Genomic DNA, 16,540 nt, shown 5'->3' with positions numbered 1-16,540 from the left:
ATAAACAGACTAAGGAAAAATAAAAAGTCTAAAATCCTTTATTGAAAAAATAAACTATAGAGATAACGAAACAAAGAAATATTAAATGTTATGTGGCACTTATTAGTAAAACGCAATAAAACCTTCAACAAATAATGTAATCTTTATAAGATTAACAAGGATTGGATATTCTCTTTATATCTTGAACAACTTCTACCTGCGCTGAGAACAATAGAAGTACCACACGAAGTAATCACAAAGAAGCAACTGGCATTTATGTTATGGAGTATATTTGGATAACCCCCCTTCTCCTTTCGATGACATATTTCTTTCAAATCTCCTTCAGTTCTTGTTAGAAGTCCAGTCCTGTAGGTGTGTCAGTAAAATTAATTTCAAATAGTGGTATCAACTTTATTTAATACTTAACAATTAAATGGTATTGCATACTATGTCGGTAAGTTATGACAATTTATCAATATATTCATCTCAGTTCATAAAATAACATTATAAAAGGGATTAGATAATTATCCCTCCATCATTTTGATATTAAAATTAAGTAAGGTCAATATAGATTACATTTAAGAGAGCCCGTGTTTTAAAAACTCTTAAATCTTTAAGTACAATTATATTAACACATTTCTTTCTACTACTAACTACCCTTTACTTCCAAACCTCCGGATATTCTATAAAATATTATTTTTCGAGGTACGTGAGAATTTCACTCCATTTCTAGGCTCAGGAATGTATCATAAATACCGCATTACTTCTTAGTGACCAAATTTACCATTCTTATCCAGGACTCTAGACACTCGCAATTATAAAAGAGATGGTAGAATATTATAAGTACGTTTCACTTTATTCAAGATAGCTCTGCCTGGATCCTATTAAAATTCTAATAATTAATCAGATTTGCCTTAGTTACCAGTAAGATACCGAGCTTAGTAGTGAATTTGACATCAAAAATATGATTAACGTTATTTAAATATACCTCTCCATGTTACAGACAGCAGATGATACCATGAGTATAGACGACTTGTCCCTTCTGGTGGAGTTAGTTCGATTTCTTCGTAATATTGACACCAACTTAAAGAAAGGAAGCTCAGCTGATAATTCAGAAACAAATCCTGAAGTTACTCATGAAGCAGTTCTCCAACCAGTAGAAGAATCACATAGAGCAGAGCAATCAAGTTTTGAACCTTGCAGATCATCGACTGCTAACAATATTCCTCATGACGAAGACGATCCTAATTCAACATTGAATAGAGAATTAATATCAATATTTGGAGAACCGTTGCAAACAAATGTACAGGTAATAATAACTTTACAATTACAGTTGTACTTTTTTTGGTACATTTCAAATTTACTTATATTTATAATATACTATATTTTTCTAATTTCTCTTAAGTAATTTATCTGTAGCACTCAAGCTACTTTTGTTTACTCTATTTGTAAAATTTAGTTTTAAACATTAGTGCATTAATAAATGAATAAAGAAAGTTTAGGAAACCTTTCTAAATTACCTTTGATAATGATGATAATTGTTTTTTTTTAATTAATTAATGTAACATAGACTACTGAAACATCGAGTTGGAGATCTTATGCTAATAAACAGACGGCAGATAAATATAGACAAACAGAAACAGCAAACGCATATTGTGAAGTCAATTTCCGGAGCGATGTACGACCAACACATAAAAGTAAGTCATTATTTTTACGTGGTAGAGGTTCTTAACTTTGTATATGTGAGAAAATGTGATACTATAGCATTGGCACGAGAAACCAAAATATATTTATTATAACGCAAGTTCATATTAATAATATTACTTATGTTACTGTTAGAGCCAAAAAAAGTACGAAAAGCCCTTATTGCCAAAAAAAAGTTGATGAGAACCTGAAATATGTAAAAGGTAAGTGAGTTTATGGTTGAAAGCACACGTTGGAAATGATACCATACCGTCTAGCTATTTCATTAAATATATATAAACACTATAAATAGACCAAAAAGCCTATGTTTCTTTTACCAGTTCTTCTCGCTAGCGAAGGTATCAAAACGCAAGTTTTCTGCGGACGAAAACTAGTTGTTGATAATTTAAATTAAAAAATTAATGAAGAACTATTACACAAAACTAACAAAAACAAATAAAAACAACATTAAATATTAAATCTGAGCTAGTTGTTTTTAGTTTTAAATTAATTTAATAAAGGTGTTTATCATATTTTATTTTATTTTTAGAAAAGAAAAATAGAAAAAGAAAACTGCTGAAGAATTAATCAATGAAGAACGAATCTCTTTCTTACAATATGTGACCAAAACAAGACTAAACCTTTAGAATATGTACTTATTTTTATCGATATTTGGAACAACTTCACGATATAAAGTGTTTTTTATAGAAATAAAATATTGAACGCTTAGAAATATTTTTATAGTTAAACCACATTGGACTTTATTTTAATTTTTGAATGTTCACTCAATTGTACGTGTGTACATTTAGAATCTGCCCCAGGGGCAGTATAGTAAAAGATGTCCAGTATATAGTATGAATCTATATATTATCTACAATAATATATTAACAATATTAAATAAAAAAATCACTCCCCTGATATTTCGCAACATTTGAAACTTTATTATCCTGAATTATAAAAAAGGCCAACGACACGCGGTGTTCCCAGGCGGTCACCCATCCAAGTACTGATCGCGGCCGACGTTGCTTAACTTCGGTGATCGGACGAGAACCGGTGTATTCAACGTGGTATGGACGTTGGCGACTGTAATCTATAAATATAGGAACATTTTATTTATATAGCGTGTTTCTTATAGTAAATTCGACGTTTTATTGTGATATATGAATCTATTGCGTACCTTTTTGTGTGATATATAGGGATGACTTTTATGCCGTGACGGCAAACGGCGAGACGCTCTCTTATGCCGTCATGCCCCTACCACTGCGACTCATCTCCCTTGTGACTAGATGATTTTAATCTAATATTATATTATAAAATTCTCGCTGATCTGGTATTATATAATGAAAATACGTTAAAAGTAGAACATTTAACTAACAATCCTGATGTGCCCTCCTTTTCTTATCAATGTTTGTAAAAGCAATAAAGTTATTATTACTTAATCATCAACTTTTCTGTACCCGATTTCGATGTCAGGTTGGCTTCGTTATTTCCTATTATTGCTGCATTTAATACCTCGTTAGTAATACTTATCGTAAATTTATTATTATGATGCATTTTGCCAGCTATATATTTCATTTAAATTTTTTATACTTTAGGTATACCAAATTAGCACATATTAAACCCTTAATTTTGACTTTTACAACTGGCTAGTGAGACCGTCATATCTACTTCATTTTTTTGTAATTGCCAGGGTCGGTTCTAACGACAATTTCTGCCATATAACTTTTAAAATTTGAAAATATATATAAGCAAGTGACACACTCCGGTTTCGCATGGTCCCAATGTGTAATTTAAACGCAACAAAAGTATTGTTTATTTACATGACATGACTTTAAAACTCCTGAAATTATCAGGAGTCGAGATAGCCCAGTGGTTAGAACGCGTGCATCTTAACCGATGATTGCAGGTTCAAACCCAGGCAAGCACCGCTGATTCATGTGCTTAATTTGTCTTTATAATTCATCTCGTGCTCAGCGGTGAAGGAAAACATCGTGAGACAGGCAGCGGTAAGCGACTTTGTTTTATACTATGTAATGATAATCAATTAAGTTTATTATTATAATATACTTACATAGTATATAGCTAAGGGATTATATTTAGCACAAGTGGTTTCCTTGTTTGCAAATGGCGATTATCACTTGACATTATATTCGTTCCGGTAATTTCCATAAAAGTCCCTTACGTGATTAACATATTATGACGACGATATCAACAGTGCCTTATCACAGATACAAGACTGGTTCACAGAAAAGAATTTGTTTGTAAAGCAAAATTATAATGTACTAGTAGTCGCCCCCGGCGACGCTCGTGTGTTACGGTGTTGGTTGTCATGTGTTAGGCAAAAAGGAGCCTGTGTAAAGGACATAGGAGTTCAAGTTTGCTTTATAGCAAATAACTAAAAAAGAGTCGAGATGGCCCAGTGGTTAGAACGCAAGCACCGCTGATTCATGTGCTTAATTTGTCTTTATAATTCATCTCGTGCTCAGCGGTGAAGGTAAACATCGTGAGGAAACCTGCATGTGACAAATTTCATAGAAATTCTGCCACATGTGTATTCCGCCAACCCGCGTTGGAACAGCGTGGTGGAATATGTTCCAAAACCTTCTCCTCAAAGGGAGAGGAGGCCTTTAGCCCAGCAGTGGAAATTTACAGGCTGTTGTAGTTGTTGTTATATAAAATATCATCAAATTCGGATCAGCGGTTTGGTCGTGAAAGAACGACAGACAGACCGTAATAGTTAAGTTTACATTCATAATATTTATTCTTCCCAGTCGTTTCCTCATTACTGAGGGTCGTGACCACCATGCTTGTGAATCTCCTGAGCATTTCACACCAATTTCCTCCAGCCATTCCTATTCTGTGTCATTCGTAGGCAAGCCTGGGAACAGGCTGGTGTGGCTGTTTTTACCGTGTCTAATATTTATATAGTGTTGAACGAAAATGAAGTGACGTCACCGGACATACGAAGAAACATTACAGAAGATATCTGACAGGCGGGCAGGCGACGGCCATATTAGTTGAGACAGAGGATAAAAAGATGGATTTCAGTTGCATGTTTAAAGTATTGTTTCATGTTCTTGTTATTTTTATTAAATATAATTGTGTTTGTTTGTTAATAGTATTTTTGTGAATAGTAGATTATAATAGATTATTGAACGGTGGCTGTCTCGATGTGGCCGATACTAAGGTGTTTTTTTAGTAATAGCATTGAATTCCAAACTTTAGTAGAGGCCTCACGTATCGTCCCTGACAGGTCGGTTAAAAAAGTTAGACAAGTAACTGATATTGATGCCAATCAACAACAACTTTGTATTTTTTAGTTAGCAAATTTTTTTATCAATTTAGTTAATTAGCATATTAGCAATTTTAGTTAATTTGTATGTAAGAGGACCATCACAAAATTCGTATTTCGAACATTTTTCCGATGATTTGATTCGAACAAAAACATAATCTATATTAAATTTAACTGAGTGATAGCAAAAAGCCAACGGCACGCGGTGTTCCCAGGCGGTCACCCATCCAAGTACTGAACGCGCCCGACGTTGCTTAACTTCGGTGATCGGACGAGAACCGGTGTATTCAACGTGGTATGGACGTTGGCGATTAGTTTCACATATTTAATGTACATGTAAAACAAACTTTATTTACATAGGAATTATTAAAATAAATCCTAATTTCCAAAAAATCTTATTTTTATGTTAACCCTACATAGAATTATTATAGAGAAATTTACTTAATATATAAAGGTTGTCTATTATATGAGAAATATTAAAGCAGACATTACTATGTGTAATTCTAGAAAAAAACGCTCTTGATCTTTCGTAATAACTTTTAACCACTCTCATAGTTGTACTAATAATTAAGATATGTCTTACCTGACAAATGCCCTTAACTAATGTTTATCCCTTCCTTAATATTTATCTATCTTTTTAATTATACTATACATTACTAAATACACTGTTTACATTTTTACTTAATATGAAAATAAATGTAACGATTGCGCAACTATAATTAAAAATAAATCGGTCGCAACGTGTCGACTGTTAGGTAAAACTAACTGTGGTAAATACTCCATTTAATTAAACTGACTGACTGACTGACTAGAGAAAAAAATGTAATAAAATAAAAATTGTACGTTACGAAAAAATAAAGATCTTACTTAAAAAAAATACAACTCCTAAAAATTATAACTCCGAAATGAACGAATTATGAAAGTGCCCTAAACAATTAAATTACTTGTCCCTAAAGCAGTTGGAAACCTCGATGAATAGTTAGCTTTGGGTGTTTCAAACATTATGATGTAATTTTCACTATATAGCCTTTAGATATGTTTTACTATATTCCACTAGGGCCGACACTTGTAGCATGATTGTTTACACAAAGTCTAAGCCAATCGAAGGAGAAGTAATGTAAATTAACGTATTTAGTGGGATTTGCTACGTTGTACACAACTAACATTTCTTGAGTGACGTCTTTCATTCCAATACATTACGCAAATTCATTGGTACAAGTTCATATTACAACTTAGGGATATTTCAATGATGTATGTTGTGTAATATTAAACCTACCGATGTAGGACTGTCAAAAATATCTAAGACTCATTTGAGTGTTCCCCTCCACGGAAATCTTTAGTAAAAGGCGAAAGATTTATACGTTTTGAAGGGAAACCAGAGATACCACAAACAAAACACAAAATGTACTTATATTTTGATTTGATCGTTTTACCATCGCGATGTAGAACTGTTGAGTTTTTGCTAAGCGACATCTATCTATGGTGCGTGCCGTATGAAGAACACACTAGATGGCGTTGACGGTTTATTTCAATACAAAGCGTAACTTCTCAAATGGTTCAAATGAATCGAGCAGTCGGAATGATCATGAATACGACCGTGGCTAGTCTAGGTACGTAGAGTAGCGTAGTGTCAAGGAACGTTGTAATGTTAGAGAGGAATTGTTAGAAATTTTATCAGATGATAAAATTATCAATGTACCCTAATGTTAATTAGGGCACGGTTATAAGGTTGTAGCTGTTAAAAGTTGACTAAATTAATTAACTGTTTTTATTGTAAAGTAAAGGTTCCAGTGTCACATTTTTAAATACCCAAATAAAAGGAGATTTTCATTTAGAAAACACAAATATAATCAACACAACAATAAAGGTTTTGTTAAATACTATCTTACATCATAATCCATTTATTTACTATTAATAAAATGTTCCTATATTTAAATCCTGCATATGCCAACGTCCATACCACGTTGAATACACCGGTTCTCGTCCGATCACCGAAGTTAAGCAACGTCGGGCGCGTTCAGTACTTGGATGGGTGACCGCCTGGGAACACCGCGTGCCGTTGGCTTTTTGGTATTGCTATTTCCAATTTAAATTCACACTGTGTATTTTTTACTGTTATCGATACTCAAATGAGTCTTAGATATTTTTGACAGTCCTACTTCGGTAGGGTTAATAAATCTTGGTGTAATACCGTTGAAGTATGATTAGTTTTTATTGTTAATTGTCAATAATTGGGTCAGTAACAACAACGGAGCCGTTGCCGTAAAGTTAGAAGTAATGATGAAGTAGGTACAAGAAGTTAAGTAGAATTATGTAGTATTGTAAGGAAAAACATTAATCAAGGTCTGTTGATAGGGTACGACATAGCAAATCCCATGAAATAAGTTATTCTTGAGTATAGCTTTATCCCGCCTTCGATCGGATTAGACTATACGGGAACAATCATGCCATCAAAATAGTTAAACATATCTGTTAGTTTTTATAGTAAGAATTGCATTGTTTTATTTGCTGCAAAAGTTTGAATCAGCTACTGTTAAATATTCGTTGTGGTTCCCAACTGTTAAAATGACAGGTAATTTAGTTGTCTAGGGCAGTTTCATAATTCGTTCATTTCGAGCTTATAATTTGTAAGAGCTGTATTTTGTTATGATGGAATATCTTTATTTTTTCGATGTCTGTTCCATAAGATTTCGTATGGTGGTCTTACGTACTATATTAAAAGTTTTTTGAAAAATAGCATTTTAGTCACATTGCTTATTTACCTGACAGTCGACTCGTCATATCCAAATTTTATTTAATAATTGCATAATGTTTACATTTTGTTTTAATATAAAATAAAAAAGTAAATAGTATATTTCCTAATACATGATATAATTAAAAGGTCACTAAAAATTAATTCAGGCAGTTTATCAGGTAAGAAATACCCGAATTAGTAGTACCACTATGAGAGCGGTTGAAAGTTACTAAGAGAAATCCAGATCCAGATTTTCTAGAATTAGACATAGTAATGTCTGTTTTTATATTTCTGTTCGAACATATAATAGACAACCTGTAAATATTAAGTAAATTTCTCTATAATATTTTTATGAAGGGTGAGCATAAAAATAAGTTTTTTTTTAGAATTAGGATTTATTTAAGTAATTTGTATGTGAATAAACTTTGTTTAAATTGTACCTTAAATATGGAACGCTAATCGCCAACGTCCATACCACGTTGAATACACCGGTTCTCGTCCGATCACCGAAGTTAAGCAACGTCGGGCGCGTTCAGTACTTGGGTGGGTGACCGCCTGGGAACACCGCGTGCCGTTGGCTTTTTGCTATTGCTGATATCAAGTTTAAGCTTTCACCGTCTATTTTTTACTTTAATCGATTATTTGTGTTTCTTAAAGTAAGCCGAATATACTCATTATCTACTATCATCATTTTAGTTTAACGCTGATAGCGTTGGAAAGCCAATTTTAATAATTGCAGTTCTTTGTATTCAATCGCTAGGGCCTGTAATTAAAGTGTGTTTAATAGTTATATTATTTTGTTGGAAGACATGTCAATTAATTCACATTTCACATTCATGCGAAGCGAAACATTGGTTTAATAACAACAATTAGTTATACTAATGCGAATCTAACTCAGTCAGTCTTGATATAGCTCTTTCACTGTCAAACCACTGAATTAAATCTAAAAAAGTTTTGAAGCAAGCTTGAACTCCAAGGAAGGAATTCATGGTCTTCTTTTTATTCGTCAAACGTGAGGACCAGCTCCCGCACGCGAGTGCATATGATAAAATTAGGTTTTTATACATTATCAATGTTCATAGTTTGTAATTAATTTTAAACTAAAATTAATTATTTTAATTAATTTTAGAACCAGGTATCCCTTAAAAGCAAATTTCTTATGTAAGGCTCTAAGTACAATAATGCAACGGAAGCATGAATACACTAACCTTGAATATTATTAATATTTGTCAAACACAATTAATAGCAATAGTTCTCGATGAAACCTAAATTATAGGGATCAAAGTGTGAAACGAAATGAGAATATTATACAGGTGCCCTAAATTTAACAGCAGTCATAATTATCGATGGTAATAATGTAATATTTTATTTATTATATGGGATATTGTTAGTAATATAGGAATCAATGTCAGACTTTGAAATAATAATAGTTTATTTTAAGTCCTCTTTAAAAACTAAACCGTACAGGTACTAAACACGTATTTTAGTGTAAATTACGTACGTCACTGGTGTATTCGATTTAATTGAGTTTGTATTTTTATATGGCAGCAGGCGCAGTAGGAGAAACTGATTTAATATTTTGGTTACATCTTAGATTTAGCTGTACAATTGCTACACTATTTCGGTTGTATTGTAATGAAAGACATAACTCAAGAAATGTTATTTGTGTACAATATGGCAAATCCCATGAATTTAAGCTTTAGTTCTCCTTCGATTGGATTACACTATGTAAACAATAATGCTACACGTGTCGGCCCAATTGAAATATAGTAAAACATATCCGAAAGTCTATAGCGTGAAAATCACATCACAATGTTTGTTGGAAAACGTTTAAAACATCTTATGCTAACTATTCATCGTGGTTTCCAACTGTTATAGGGACAGGTAATTGAGTTGTTTAGGGCACTTTCATAATTCGTTAATTTCGGAGTTATAATTTTGTAAGATTTGCATTTTTTTTAAGTGTAATCTTTATTTTTTCTTTCTTTGTTCTACTGGTTTTTAAATTATGAACGTACAATTTTTATTTTATCATATTTTAGTCTCAGTTTAATGAAATGGAGTATTTGCCACAGTTAGTTTTACTTAACAGTCGACACGTTGAGACCGATTTATTTTTTTATAATTGCGCAATGTTTACGCTCGTTTTAATATTAAGTGAAAATGTTAATAGTGTTAATTTTGTTCGGTTTGTATTTTATATGGCAGCAGGCGCAATAGGAGAAACTGATTTAATATTGTGGTTACATTTTAGTTTTAGCTGTAAAATTGCTACACTATTTCGATTACCACTATTGCCAACGTCCATATCACGTTGAATACACCGGTAATTAATTTACTTTAATATTTATTAAATACAAATAAACTAATACTTTGTCAGTCGTTCTTTTTATAGCGAGATTGCCTCCTTTACTGAATTAAATTTTCGATTTTATCTCTTATTCTTTTCGTACTAATGTTTATTAATGCTACTGAAGTAGGACTGTCAAAAATCTGTAAGACTCATTTATAAAACTATAATTAATTTACTTTAATATTTATTAAATACAAATTAATTGAATAATGGTCACAGATAAAAAGCATTGTATCAACTTAAAGAAACAATAATATAATACACTAGCTATACCCACCCGCTTCGCCGGGCATTAGTCGCAGAAAAAAAATTTTTTTTTCATTTTGTAATTAATTACTGATCATCAACAATGTACAAATAATAAAGAAACATGCGAGATCTAATCAAATTCTTATATATATATTATATATATATATACTTAATATTCGTCATCTATTTCATCTTCTTCAATGATGTTCTCGATAGGCTGCAGATTGGTCATAACACCTATAAACTTACACGATGTTATATAGTTTCGATGAATTTTTTAATTAAATTTCTATAGTCTGTAAAAGTTTGCATCAAACCAACACGTCCTCTTTTATCCTATCGAATATCGATGGTATTACATTTACAACTTACATTTAATACTTGCGAACGTACGTCAAAGCATAATAAGCATATTCGTGTATATGTCTTGGACTTCCACTGTACGAAGATCTTTGTCCAATATCAGAAAATACTATATCATTCGATATTGTATCTATTAAATAAATGTACTCTTTGGTTCAGAATTTTGATTGGTTGTATCGAATGTAGTTTAATCGTTCGTTCTCGACTATATCGTATATGTCAACAATGAATTGTTAAAACAGTTGACGACACTTCAGAATATGGTTAGATTGATCATCTCTAATCATTATACGATACGCAAAAAAATCCATACAACTAACTCTTCGATGTCACAGAGCCTGTCGTGAGAGTATTTTGATACAGTCCGAGATGATATCCATCTATAATTGGATAATCGTAATAGTTGTCATACGATTGATGTGTTTCAGCGACACCTTGATTGTTTTTCTGTCGCTTAATGATAACAATACCTGGTTTTGTAATTTCTGTACCGACAACTACAGCTGTGACTTCAGGAGCTACGGCAGCATTGAAATGCCTTTCATGCTCTGCATTCAATGGCGTTTTATCTGCATTAATAATGACTTTGAATAATTTGTTGTTTCACCTTCTAGAGCAGTTTTAAAATCTTTTACTAAACATTTATTTTCATAAAGCATACCTAATCCTAAATTTAGCGATGATTTCTCGATTAGTTGTGGTAACTGAACATGCATTGAAGATCAATCTTTTTCTACATTTTCCATGAAATAAATTTCCAGAAACTGGAGATTTTATTTAGATACTGGAAGAAGTGAACCAGTCTATGATACACTTTAAACGTAGACGCGAAAATTATGAATTGTACAATATTTGTTGCTCCAAATGATGTCGCTTATGGAAATATTCAGATGATGTGATGCTTAAGGTAATATTCAGACTCCTCAGTAGTTCCCGTCACGTAGATAAGAAGAGGTTCTGGTGTTTCAACCAGTTGTGGTAAGTACATTTTGCCAGTTTAGTAGCACTATACCAGCAGTTTATTTTAAACATCATAGCGTGACAATATGGGCATACTATATTCATTTAACCAATGATCACATTGGGATTTATTGAGATTGGTTCTAGTTTTTGACTTAGTCTATTTTAATCGTTGATCATCCGGTCGTTGGGCTCGCTCGTCAGGTTTTTCAGTGTCTCTTGGTGAAGATGCTTGTTCGAAGATCTGGAACTTGATCATTACGTTGACTGTTTTGGCAACTCTCAAAATATAAATTCGGATTATATTTGTTTCTAAACGTATTTTATGTTGGTATGTTGATTCCGAAGCTTAGAAATGCATCGTTATACTCGTAACAGCCATCTGTTGGTTATTTTTAATGATACGGATGAAATAATCACTTTCTCCGTGAAAAAATACTTGTACGTACTCATTTTCGTGACAATGGCTTGAACGGTGTAGATATATTTATATCGCAGTACTACCTGGTGGCGAGTTACATCAATGGGGATAGCATAATCTCTTTATTCATTTAATCTTTATGATCAATCAAATAGTTTCTGAGTTTATCGATGACACACATACAAACACATCCACTTTTGTATATAGATAACCTATCATTTGCGCAAGCACATGTTTTTCCTGTATACCAATTTTTATAAAGATGCATGGTGCATCTGTTCTCTATTTATAGCAGAACATATAGACAGACAAAAATGTCTAAAATGGTAAAAATTATGTCATGTATACTTATGACGAATTACGACAAAAATAAGTGTACAGACAGACTCTAGAGATTTATATAGCAATATAGATTTAGTATTTACGTGCGATAGATTTATTATTAGCGTATTTCATGTATAACTTGGTTGTTTCTATACCGATTTATATGCTTCTTTTTTATGGAATAGTTAATACTGTTAAGTTTTTTAATTTGGGATGATTGAAAGTGTTATAAACTTCGTAGTACTAAGCTATTGGGAGTGACACGTGTTATTGTGAGTCAATCATAAAAGATAGACAAAGGCTGTCATGGGATATTTTTTATATAATTTTAAGGAGAACATTTCCGTAATACACAATTTCTATGTAGCTTTAACCATTAAGGTTGTACACGTGACGGAAGCTCAAAATATGGAGTAACTTCTCCCGTTTTTTCCGACATTTCCCTTCACTGCTCTGCTCCTATTGACTTTAGCGTGATGAAAAGTATACTATAACCAGCTCAGGAGTATGAAAAATAATTGTACCAAGTTTCGTTAAAATCCGTCGAGTAGTTTTTGTTTCTATAACGGTTATATGGACAGACAGACAGACAGACAAAAATTTTAGTGATTGCATTTTTGTCATCAGTATCGACCCCTTTTTAAACTTTGATAGTTATTTTGGAAAAATATTTCATGTACAGAATTGACATCCCTACAGATTTATTATACGTATAGATATACGTAGTGAATACGGGTATGGTATTAAATTTGACTAAGTGATAGCAAAAAGCCAACGACACGCGGTGTTCCCAGGCGGTCACCCATCCAAGTACTGAACGCGCCCGACGTTGCTTAACTTCGGTGATCGGACGAGAACCGGTGTATTCAACGTGGTATGGACGTTGGCGATTATAATCCTTGAAATAGGGTACGTAATTAAAAATTAGATTCGTGTCGGGTTCCTACATAGTTCAGATTTTAAAATATTTTTTATCATAATTATTACTCTCAGATCTAAACTTGATTTCTTTCATACTAACAACATCCCACAAACATGAAATTTTAAATAAAATAGTTCTTTCTAACCATCAATAATTATGATTGCAGTTAAATTTAGGGCACGTGTATAATTTTCTCATTTCATTTCAAACTTTATTCCCAAAGATTCGTTAACAAACTTTGTTATCAGTTCCGCTCGTGTTGTAGGGAATTGTTAGGGAGTCGGTTCTCAGGTTTTAGGAATAAAAAGAAGCCTACAGAGTCCTTCTTCGGAGTTCAAGCTTGCTGAAAACCTTATTCAAATTCAATAAAGTGGTTTGCTGTAAAAGAACCACGTCAAGATGGACTGACGTAAGTTTCGCTTTTATAACATTAGTATAACTAGTTATGACGTTAATGTTTCGTTCGCTTAAATATGAAATAATAATGTAAATTTATTAAAATATCTCCGAACAAATAAATAAAATTAAGTATTGTTTGTCGTACTTAAAGAGAGAAAAACAAATCGATAACAGGAAGAAATACACGGTGTGGATTTAATTCGATATCAGTTATCGCAAAAAGCCAACGGCACGCGGTGTTCCCAGGCGGTCACCCATCCAAGTACTGAACGCGCCCGACGTTGCTTAACTTCGGTGATCGGACGAGAACCGGTGTATTCAACGTGGTATGGACGTTGGCGATAATGACCTTTGAAATAGGGTACGTAATTTAGAATTAGATGCGAGTTGGGTACCTATATATGTAGTTTACATATAAAAATATTTTTTATCATTATTATTACTCAGATTTAAATATAGGAATATTTTATTAACAGTAAAGATTACATAGATTATGATGTAAGATGGTTTTTAACAAATCTATATTGTTATGTTGATTATATTTGTGTTTTCTAAAGTAAAATCTCCTTTTATTTTGATATTTAAAAATGTGACACTGGGACCTCTTGTTGTACAATAAAAACAGTTAATTAATTTAGCCAACTTTTAACAGCTATAACCTTATAACCGTGCCCTAATCATCTTCAGGGCACATTTATAATTTTATCATTTAATAAAATTTCTAACAATTCCTCTTCAACGTTAAAACGTTGCTAGCGATGGCCGCATTCATGATAATTCCGGTCATATGACAATATAATTACTGCTCAACGCCTTTAAACTGTTTGACAAAGTTACTGTTTTCATTGGAATAAACCATCACCGCCATCTAGTGTCCTGTACAGGCGACGCGCTCAATGTGTAGATGTCGCTCAGCAAAAATTCAACAGTTCTACATCGCGGTGGTGTAACAGTCAAATGAAGATATGAATATGTTTTGTGTTCATAGGAAGGTATCTCTGGTTTCCCTTCAAAACGTATAAATCTTTCGCCTTTTACTAAAGATTTCCGTGGAGGGGAACACTCAAATGAGTCTTACATATTTTTGACAGTCCTACTTCGGTAGGATTAATAATATTCAACATACATCATTGAAAGATCCCTAAGATGTAATATGGTCTTGCAATAATTGTATTTATGTATTGTGTTGTATTTAGACAATTGTCAAAGAATGTTAGTTGTGAACAATATAGCAAATCCCACGAAATACGTAAATATATGGTACAGCTTTAGTTCTCCTTCGATTGGATTAGACTTTGGGTAAATAATCATGCTACAAGTGTCGTGCCCTGTTGAAATCTAGTAAAAAATATCTGAAATATTGTGAATATTACATCATAATGTTTATTAGTAAACGTTTGAAACATCTACTGCCAACTATTCATCGTGGTTTCCAACTGCTTTAGGTACAGGTAATTTAGTTGTCTAGGGCACTGTCATAATTCGTTCATTACGGAGTTTTAATTGTTAAGAGTTGTATTTTTTTAAGTAATATCTTTATTTTTTCGTAACGTACATTTTTTATTTTATTATATTTTAGTCTCTAGTCAGTCAGTCAGTTAGTTTAATTAAACGGAGTATTTACCACAGTTAGTTTTACCTAACAGTCGACACGTCGTGACCGATTGATTTTTTTTTTTAAATTATAATTGCGCAATCGTTACATTTGTTTTAATATTAAGTAAAGATGTAAATAGTGTATTTACTAATATATAGCATAATTGAAAAGACAGATAAATATTAAGTCAGGTAAGACCTATCTGCCCAGAGGATCGGAATTGCGATTCAACGGGGAAATGCTGCTAGCATTCTTGCCACCATTCCACGCGGTCAAGATTTATACAGTAACTAGTTTTAGTTCATATTTGTATATATATATTTAAGCATTTAATGTTGTTAATTCTTATGTTAATTAAATCTGTTAAAAGATATTATGAGAAATCCAAAGCGCCTATTTCTAGAATTTCACATAGTAATGACTGCTTTAATATTTATGTTCAAACATATAATAGACAACCTGTAAATATTAAGTTTATTTCTCTGTAATATTTTTGTGTAGGGTGAGCATAAAAATAAAGTTTTTTTGGAAATTAAGACTTATTTCAATCATTCTTATGTAAATAAACTTCGTTTTACTTGTAAATTAAATAAGACAAAGCCATCGCCAACGTCCATACCACGTTGAATACACCGGTTCTCGTCCGATCATCGAAGTTAAGCAACGTCGGGCGCGTTCAGTACTTGGATGGGTGACCGCCTGGGAACACCGCGTGTCGTTGGCTTTTTGCTATTACTTAGTCAAATTAAATATCATACCCGTATTCACTACTTATATGTATTATTTTATTGTTTCTTTAAGTTGATACAATGATTTTTATCTGTAACCATTTTTCATTTATTTGTATTGAATAAATATTAAAGTAAATTAATTACCGGTGTATTCAACGTGGTATGGACGTTGGCAACAGTTTAATCGAAATAGTGTAGCAATTTTACAGCTAAAACTAAAATGTAAATAAAATGATTAAATCAGTTTCTCCTATTGCGCCTGCTGCCATATGAAATACAAACCGAATTAAATCGAATACACCAGTGACGTACGTAATTTACATTAAAATACGTGTTGAGTACCTGTACGGTTTATTTTTTAAAATGCCTTAAAATAAATTATTATTATTTCAAAGTCTGACATTGATTCCTATATTACTAAAAATATCCCATATAATAAATAAAATATGCTGTTATATTTAGGGCACCTTTATATTCTCATTTCGTTTCACACTTTGTCCCCTATAGTTTAGGCTTCATTGTGAACTATTGCT

General features: G+C 32.3%; 9 non-coding genes across 9 annotated transcripts; 4 read left to right on the top strand and 5 right to left on the bottom strand.

Moving 5' to 3' along the window:
* Positions 1-2,624: 2,624 nt before the first annotated feature.
* Positions 2,625-2,743, bottom strand: LOC124531536. The gene has a single exon (XR_006966580.1). It is a non-coding gene; the product is annotated as a 5S ribosomal RNA (ribosomal RNA).
* A 2,401-nt stretch (positions 2,744-5,144) lies between these two features.
* On the bottom strand, positions 5,145-5,263 carry LOC124531532. Its single transcript, XR_006966576.1, has one exon. It is a non-coding gene; the product is annotated as a 5S ribosomal RNA (ribosomal RNA).
* Positions 5,264-6,222: 959 nt separating this feature from the next.
* On the bottom strand, positions 6,223-6,338 carry LOC124531490. The gene has a single exon (XR_006966537.1). It is a non-coding gene; the product is annotated as a U5 spliceosomal RNA (small nuclear RNA).
* Positions 6,339-6,900: 562 nt separating this feature from the next.
* Positions 6,901-7,019, top strand: LOC124531531. The gene has a single exon (XR_006966575.1). It is a non-coding gene; the product is annotated as a 5S ribosomal RNA (ribosomal RNA).
* Positions 7,020-8,149: 1,130 nt separating this feature from the next.
* LOC124531534 lies at positions 8,150-8,268 on the top strand. Its single transcript, XR_006966578.1, has one exon. It is a non-coding gene; the product is annotated as a 5S ribosomal RNA (ribosomal RNA).
* A 4,859-nt stretch (positions 8,269-13,127) lies between these two features.
* LOC124531515 lies at positions 13,128-13,246 on the bottom strand. The gene has a single exon (XR_006966561.1). It is a non-coding gene; the product is annotated as a 5S ribosomal RNA (ribosomal RNA).
* A 654-nt stretch (positions 13,247-13,900) lies between these two features.
* Positions 13,901-14,019, bottom strand: LOC124531530. The gene has a single exon (XR_006966574.1). It is a non-coding gene; the product is annotated as a 5S ribosomal RNA (ribosomal RNA).
* Positions 14,020-14,672: 653 nt separating this feature from the next.
* Positions 14,673-14,788, top strand: LOC124531482. Its single transcript, XR_006966529.1, has one exon. It is a non-coding gene; the product is annotated as a U5 spliceosomal RNA (small nuclear RNA).
* A 1,093-nt stretch (positions 14,789-15,881) lies between these two features.
* LOC124531539 lies at positions 15,882-16,000 on the top strand. The gene has a single exon (XR_006966582.1). It is a non-coding gene; the product is annotated as a 5S ribosomal RNA (ribosomal RNA).
* Positions 16,001-16,540: the final 540 nt, after the last annotated feature.

This window comes from Vanessa cardui, chromosome 7, assembly GCF_905220365.1.
Source record: "Vanessa cardui chromosome 7, ilVanCard2.1, whole genome shotgun sequence".
In the NCBI taxonomy this organism is placed as follows: domain Eukaryota; kingdom Metazoa; phylum Arthropoda; class Insecta; order Lepidoptera; family Nymphalidae; genus Vanessa; species Vanessa cardui.
This window is presented reverse-complemented; position numbering and strand designations above follow the sequence as displayed.